This window comes from Leucoraja erinacea, chromosome 32 (genome assembly GCF_028641065.1).
Source record: "Leucoraja erinacea ecotype New England chromosome 32, Leri_hhj_1, whole genome shotgun sequence".
Taxonomy (NCBI): domain Eukaryota; kingdom Metazoa; phylum Chordata; class Chondrichthyes; order Rajiformes; family Rajidae; genus Leucoraja; species Leucoraja erinaceus.
The window spans coordinates 1,833,636-1,842,181 of record NC_073408.1 but is presented as its reverse complement, the minus strand read 5'-3'; positions in this window follow the sequence as shown (position 1 = coordinate 1,842,181).

The window sequence follows — 8,546 nt, the reverse complement described above, 5'->3', positions numbered from 1 at the left end:
CTTGACTACTACCACTCTTCATTTAAATGCCAGATTTAGAAAACGTAGACAAAGAAACACGATCCCCATTAGCTGATGGTACAAGGACTGGGAATCACAGATTTAAAGCGTTCGACAAGAGATACAGGAGATATGGGAAAAATGGTCTGATATATTCTACATCATAAGTACTAATGACCTGGAACTCTGTTTATGAGAGTAGTTGAAGTAAAGACAATGACTAAAAGGAAATTGGAAAAATAAGTTGCAGAGCCACAGAAATAAAGTCGGTAGTGTGGCTGGTCGAATTGTTTCACAGACATGTAGGCCAACAGGCCTCTTAGGCTGTAATGATTGACTACTTGGTGTTTGAAGGAATTTGGTCTACACAAATTGGTTCGATGCTCCCATTTTACACTGTGCTTCATAGACAGTAAGGAGAGACCAAAGACCAATAACAAGAAGTGTAATCTGTGTGGCCACAAGTTGCATTCATGGATTGAGATGAATTGTCTGACAAAAAGATATCGTCTATACAATGTTATGTTGGGTGCAGGTCATAGTTTACAATCTTAGATCACCAGCATCAGACACATTTCCAGCAATGTTGCTCTGTTAATGAACTTCACACACATTCAAGTTTGGAGGGTCACAAACCATGACCACCCAACTGGGATTAGGGTGAAGTTTGTAGACATTCAGTATCACGTTTTATTGAAATCCCAGTAACACCACGTCTCATACTTTAACCTTCATTAATTCCTTAAAGGCACGCTGACTCAGAATAATTAAACATTAAACCAATTAATTTGACCCCAAAATATACTCAGAACAAAGATATTTAACACTAATAAAACATTTATTTGGCAACATAATTTACAGTAGGAAGCAGTAAATAATTAGAGGCAGTTGTTTGTAACAAAAAAAATTGCACATTCTTGAGAAACATTTTTGAATACATAAAAATGAAACAATAATTTAAATACATAAAGCATTTGTTTGAAATACAAGAAACTTGACATGTGAATTGAGGCCTGCCTTTTAGATTTGCAAACAAAATTACTACTCAATAACATGCTAAGAAATAGCTCCCCTTCCCCACACCACCTTCTGACGTATAATCACAAAAGCGCCAGGCTTTTTAATAGTGTGTGTACACTATATACACTAAAGTCGTCACTTATTCATTTATGATCCACATATGTATATTGTCTACAAACTTGAGAAAATAGAGAACACCAAGACACACAGGGGTCAACTCACTATCAAGACACAATTTAAATACAGAACTAACGTGAAAAATATATTGTGTGTAGGCTTCTATCAAGAGGAAATGCAACATGGTGCTTAACTGACACTAACTAAACCCACTTGCGTAGGAAGTGCTGTTTACAAAGTTTCTAAGTTATTTTCAAGCCAATATTCAATTTGTTTCTTCGCACCAAATTCTTCCAACTTCTCAATCTTTGCTATGTGATATAAATTGGCCACAAATTCTAGAGCAGTTAGCACATGTGCCATTCAAAAAATAAGTTCCTTAACCGGAGAATCAGTTTTCAAAATGTGGCCCATCCAAGGTAGCATTTTACACAAGGTGTAAACTTAAAAAAAAACAACTTATCTTTCTCCTCACATCAACCAATGAAAGGGTAGGTGGGTGAGCTCAACACAGAATTTTATCACTCACCTTTTACAAGAACTGGAAGAGCATGTTTTGTTTCGAACAGCTACATTCAATGAGTGCCAATGGCTGCATTCCATTTCCACCACACTGGACTAAGGGTCATTGCTCCAATGAAAGATAGGCAGATATGTGAGATATGCACGGTGGAGATACAGCTCTTGCCGCTTGCATGGGAAGTAGCAAGAGGTTTGAATTAACCATGACTTTGTAGGACAATACAAGGCCGGGAAATGAGGAAATGGAGCTCACCTTGTACAGGACTCTTACAGAGATAATGGTATCCAAATCATAAAATAGTTACACCAATTAAAGAGGTAATTCTAGTCATTGTCGGCTCCATGTAGAAGCAATCAATTTGGTTCTACTCCGGCCTCCTCCCCCATAGTCATATAATTTATTTGCTTTCAGATACTTATCCAGCGTCCTTTGCCTCCACCACATTTCCTGTCAATGCATTTCTGCATTTCACATCGAGTTGTTGACTGGTTAAAAAGGAATAACCACCCATAAGAAAAAAGGTCAAGATCAGATTTTTTAGACACTTGGAATTTGCAAGATGTGGTGAATTTCAGAATATGGTGACTCTCTGAAGGGAATCTATTGTACTGATGTATGGCCTGATAGCTTTTTGCAGTATCTCTGTACACGTGACAATAAGGAACTAAACAATTCTTTTTTTCAAGCCTGAGTTGGAGAGGCAAATACTTCCTCATGTTCCTCTGAAACATCTAGGCCAATTTTATCAGCTAATACTTGAAAATTGGAATAATCCTACTGGCGTAGTCTTAATAAAAACCCCATAGTTACTGCTAGTCTGATGTACATACTTAGCTCAAATATACTCAAAGCTCTTGTAGCCAAGAATTGCTTTAACTACACTGAAGGTCTGAACAAATGTTCAAAACAACAACAGGTGTCCAAAGTACAGGCAAGAACAGAACTGCTAACTAATCACAATCATCTAGTCAGTACTACCTCAATGCTATAGAATCTTAGCAAGATTACACTGAGGGAAGGTATAACAATAAAGGGAGAGGATGTTGAAGTACTAACGTATTAAGATAAATGTGCAATGGACAGTAAACTATAAAGTAAATGGTGTGCAATTGATAGATTGTCGGCTTTGTCACATAACATTTACAATGACACTCATCTTGAGTGTTACAGTATGTACGTCAGCAACAATTCAACTCATTGTTTTAATGTCCATTTCTAGTGATAGCAAAATGAACAGATCTGCAGAAGTAAAATGCAATCAAAGTAAAATATCTTCTTAAATGGGAGAACGAGGCTCATGGTACAGAGCACAGGGAGAGGTTTAAAAGAAGAGAAGACTATACATCTCACAAAGCAGTAGCTTGTTGACCCCAAGCTTGGTTTCAAAGATCTGCCAGTTTATCAAGGGGAGACCAAGGGAATTAATCAGCTCTGATTGCTTCATCTGACATGGTTCAACAAAAAAGCTCATCGTTCTCAAAGACAAAAGGCAATTTTCATTTCCTGATACTGCAAGCAGATCCAAAGACCATGGTTTGGATCAGAAAAATGTACTGAAAAATGCCTTTATACCCAAGAGATTTATCCATAGTAGTTTAATCCTTACTTCAATGTATATGCAACATTGCTGAGGTCAGCCTGTGATTCTTTGGACAGGTACAACACCATTGATATCTCAAAACTTGTGCTGCATGCAACAAATTGTTCTTTAGATTGCATAGAAGTTTATCACAAAACCAGAACAACAAGTGTGGCAATTGCAGAATCCACTTCTGTTGTTGCCATTCACTAAATCTAATACTACCACGAGCAAAAGAACACAATAAGTCTTACAAATAAAAAAAAAAAACTGGAATGCTTTGAGCTACAAGAATTCCTTTACGGAGGGATTTTACTTTTAACATTCTTTGGAATTTGTTAATAATTAAAAAAGAAAGCATCTCCAAAAGTGACAAATTATTCTTTCAGAAAGGTTGATCAAATACCACCTACATCTTCCTAACACCTCTATATTCTGGGTTTTGTGAAATATGCACACACCTCTAAAATATTACTGTGATTGTGTTTCTCCTTTACAATCTTTGACTAGACGTGGACAATATCCAGTTAGGAATTTCATCATTCAGTTTTATCTAACCTTGTTGTTTCTCTATTACTTCAATGAATCAAGTGCTCATCGTTCATTCTAACAATCGATTCCAAGTATTGATCTACTTTCTGCAATAAATCCTGGCTGGCGTTTCACCCAAACTATCTATCACAAAGTTGTACTATACATAAACCCTCACTATGCAACTGGCATCTATTTATCATCCAGCACAGCTGCAAAAATGTTGAAACTAAACAGTGGGGCTCCAGGCGAAGACCTTGGACTTAATGAAAGATGCAATGATGTAAACAAATTCTTTAACCCGGGAAATAATCCCAGAAAAGATCTCCACTCTTCTTCTTCACAGAACAATGCATCTGGAACAGACTGTTAGATGACTGATCGGCAGAAATCTTTTTTTTTAAAGTCAAGTCAAGTTTATTCGTCACATACTGGATCAATATTTGTGGAGGAGGCAGACTGATGATTTCAGGATCGTTAAAAATGGGAAAATAGGAGAAGATGGAGCTCTGAAAATTATATTTTTTTTTCTCATCACTTTCTCTGTATCTGTAATGCTATAGCACCAACACCACACTCTGGTCTTAACCATCGCTTTGCACACCACGTTGTACTTGGGTATGCTTTGATAGTACTCATGTGTGGTATAATTTGACTGGATAGCATACAAGCCAAAGTTTGTCACCAATTTTGCACACATATGCCAAAAAAAAAACCCAAAATGAAAACCAACTGGTATTGATAGGACAAAGTCATCTCAAGGACAATTTTTCCTTGTTACCAATACGTAAAATTTGAAGTATACTTAAGAATATATAGATGGTTGCAATAAGCTGACAACTTTTAAGCAACATCTTTGTTTGATTTGGCAAATTTATATTTAAAAAAAAAATCTAATTGAAAACTATAGTGCCTCTTAAGATGTGCTGAAGATTGGCATCCTAAATATTTGACTTTGTTAATTGTGGATTACCTTTATGCCGAATTCATAAGAAAGCATGAAGACTTAACCTTCCTGTTATTTTATCTGTAATTCCTTCCCTAATGTTACATGAACAAACAACTTTTCTTTCAAAGTCAATGAACTGGTGTTTCACTCTCAGGGTTGTTGAAAGAAGAGAGTTAGTCAGAGTCAACATAAGGTATGTGATAAGGAGCACAAATAGGCCATTCGGCCCATCAAGTTTATTTTGCCGTTCAATCATGGCTGATCTATCTCTCCCTCCTAATCCCATCCTGCCTTCACTCCACAACCTCTTACACCTGAGGGGAGAAGGAGCTGAAGGAGGCATGGAAGTACCAAACCAGCCAGGAAACAAGTGTTCTTTGACCCACATAATTCATCCCATCCCTTTGCATTGCAGATCTATGACGGAATTAGACAGTGTCCATGGCAATTCAACCGATATGGCGGGCTTTGACTCAAAATGTATCTGCAGAAAGCAGTTTGAGTACAATGCAGATTGAATATGACAGACACAAAGATTAGAGCTCAGTTAAATCAAAATGCATTTTGAATGCAGATGTAAACAACATTGGCATCATATGGATTTTTGGTTTCACCATCATTCCTGTCATTTATTTGCACCAAATCATTCTGATAAATATATAAATAGGGTTTTAATATGTTTTAATCTTAAACTGTACAGAAGTCTTTCTTTAGTACACTGATATTTTGCACACAGGATCTAAACTATGATAAATCCATCTGCTATAATGAACAAGCTGATTGTCACTTTCATAAATCTCCTTGACAAATGCGGCTCGCTGCTATGTACACACCTTGAGGGAGAGGACAGTTGCAAGTCACCGCTGCACCATGGAAAATGCTCCAATGCTCCCCAAGTCAAACTCGGAGTTTGGTCAAATTACCCACAAATTCTATTGGCAAAGCAAAACACTATGCCTCAAAATATTTTGACTGCAAGATATTTCAGAGTGATGAACATGTCAAGTGATGAGGTGATAAATGGATACATGTCTTGATTTTTCTAATTTTGGGCTTACACATATTTATTTTTCAGATACTGACTGATTGCTCAATGTGTTAAATATTTGTCTTTTAATTTCACTATATTTGGGTTGAACTATATAACACCGCAGAATATTCACAGTAAACATGATCAACTGCAAGCAATTCTGAAATGACTGCTACATTTGTGTAGGAAGGAACTGCAGATACTGGTTTACACCAAAGATAGACACAAAGTGCTGGAGTAACTCAGCGGGACAGGCAGCATCTCTGGAGGGAAGGGATGGGTGACTTAGGCAGGAACTGAAAATGGGTAGCATTGCATTTCTAATTAATTGTTTTTCGGGCTTGATATTTGATTCCACTTTTTATAATGTGCTGAATATAGCATAGGGTCTATACTCTATATATGCCAGATACTCTAGTAGTAGTTTACAGGACGTTTCACTCTTGTTCTAACATTCTGGTGTAAAATTCAAGTTGATCTGGAAGCAATGTGGCCAAGTTGTTATGTGTCACCATTTATAGATCCTTCCTAATATTCTGCCCAACAGAATTGAAAATCAAATCGAAAATAGAACCTGCAATGCTGCCAAATGCCTGTTCCCAGTTATGTAAAATTACTACTGTTTAAAGTAGGCATCTCTTTGCATTTCCCCTTTTCCTGTTAATGACAAATGTAGTGTGATTCTGGGTAATGATCCTCTAGCATAAAGGAGGGACATTTATATTAATGGACCAGCTCATTTTATTCTATGAATTATCATGCGACATTACCTGCCCCATTTGTCAGTCTGGATGTACCAACAGAAAGAAAATGCTAGACACCAAAAGAAAGGCCTAAGAAGATCGATCATACATCATTAATTCATTTTGTTTTATACTGCTCACAAGCACAGATCCCTGGCTCACAAGCATGTGTCTCTAGCTTTATCTTTGCAGTTTCTTCAGGACCTTATTTGGGATTTACAAACGATAGTATTCTCAGGACTTGTGAAAATCAGGAAATGGACTGCAGAAGGATCAAGCTTGGAGCTGTGAGCAACGGAGGCAACTCGCCGCAGTAATTAAGGAACAGCCTGCATGTCTGCTCATTTTCTAGAGCATGCTGATATACGAATAAGCACCAAAACATATAGAAATGTGACAAATATGCATTGAGTGAAGCCAAAATATTTGTGATGATAAAACAGTCTTTGTCACTGGGCTGCAACAATGGACACTGCTGAAACAGATGATCCTGTGCAATTCATTATTCTTTGAATTACGTCAACCTAGTTTTTAAATCATGATCAATGATACAGCTGTAAGTATGATGTACGGCATTTAAATAAAAGTTTGATGACTGCACTGGGCTTCACAGATTAGAAGAGGCCTTCAATAAACTCATGCTAACTGGACACTCAGCAAAATGATCCCCATCAACCCTGGAGGCGAGGAAACCTCATACACCACTGTATTGGAATTTACGCAATGGGAGAAAGGATAATGTCTTAAATGAGCAAAGGGATTCCCACAGGACTTTACAATTTTACACACTGACTGATATTATTCCCCATTGCCTTCAATGGTGATTAAAATCACTGAAGGACAACATTTGGGGCTAGTCTTTGTCATTTTTTGTTGGGCACATTGAAGTAAAATCACATTGAAGGGTGGCATCTTTTCTGCAATCCATACAACAATCACAAATATTTGCGAACAGCACATTTATGACTTCTGGAGTACACTGAAATCTTTTCATTGAGGGCATGTCTTTACTGGAAGTGGGAAATAGAGGAAAGATAATATATACAATGTGACAGTCAAGTAATACCTGCGAGACAGAAAGGGGTTTAAGGGAAAGGTGACCTTTTGCGGACGAGATGTCCACCATTGCGTTTAAGAAGGAACTGCAGATGCTGGAAAATGGAACATAGACAAAAGTGCTGGAGTAAGTCAGCGGGTGCAGCAGCATCTACGGAGCGAAGGAAATAGGCAACGTTTCGTGCCGAGTACTCCCTCTAGCTGTCATGCAAACTGAGCGAGGAAAACCTCAAATATCGTTGCTTACAGGTTAGAAAATTAAATGCAATTCATGGTCAACATGACAAGGGTTCAGTTAATTTGACTTCCAATAATCAACATATTTCTATAGTCATCCACAGGAAGTTCTTTTTTTCAAATCACTCACTGTGGTCGACTTAATTTCAACATTTCCTTTTGCTAGATACTTGAAAACACACAGTAAAACACATTATAAAAAGAAAAGTAAACTCTGCTTTTTGGTCTGTCATTCTCAAACAGAATACTTTGAAGAACCTCCAAGGGATAGTTCTGAGAATAATAAATAAATGGTTTAACATTATTTAACTTGTGCCTGAAAATGGGTATCTTGCAGACCAATGATAGCAAATTACTGTGATAGATATCAACTCTCAATCCACTCACTATTTAAAGTTCTCATTACTAAATATAAATGCCTTGATCCAAATTCTGCAAATACCCAAGCATGATGACCTAACTTCTTCTGAGATGTAAAGTTATACATTTCCAGTTTTGTACAGAGATATCAAAAAGATCCCTCGTCTCCATCTCCTAAAGCCCGTGTCCCACTTTCCCGAGTTACTCACGAATTCTCCCGAGTTTTCCCCTTGATTCAACCTCGGGGAATGTCCGTAGGAGTCCGTAGATATTTCGCAGCGGCTCGTTATGCCAGCCGGAGGTACTGAGGGCATCAGGTAAGTCGGGACGTTTTTTCAGCATGTTGAAAAATATCCACGAGTAAAATAAATAACCCCGAGTGCCAACGGCTGGCATCTCCA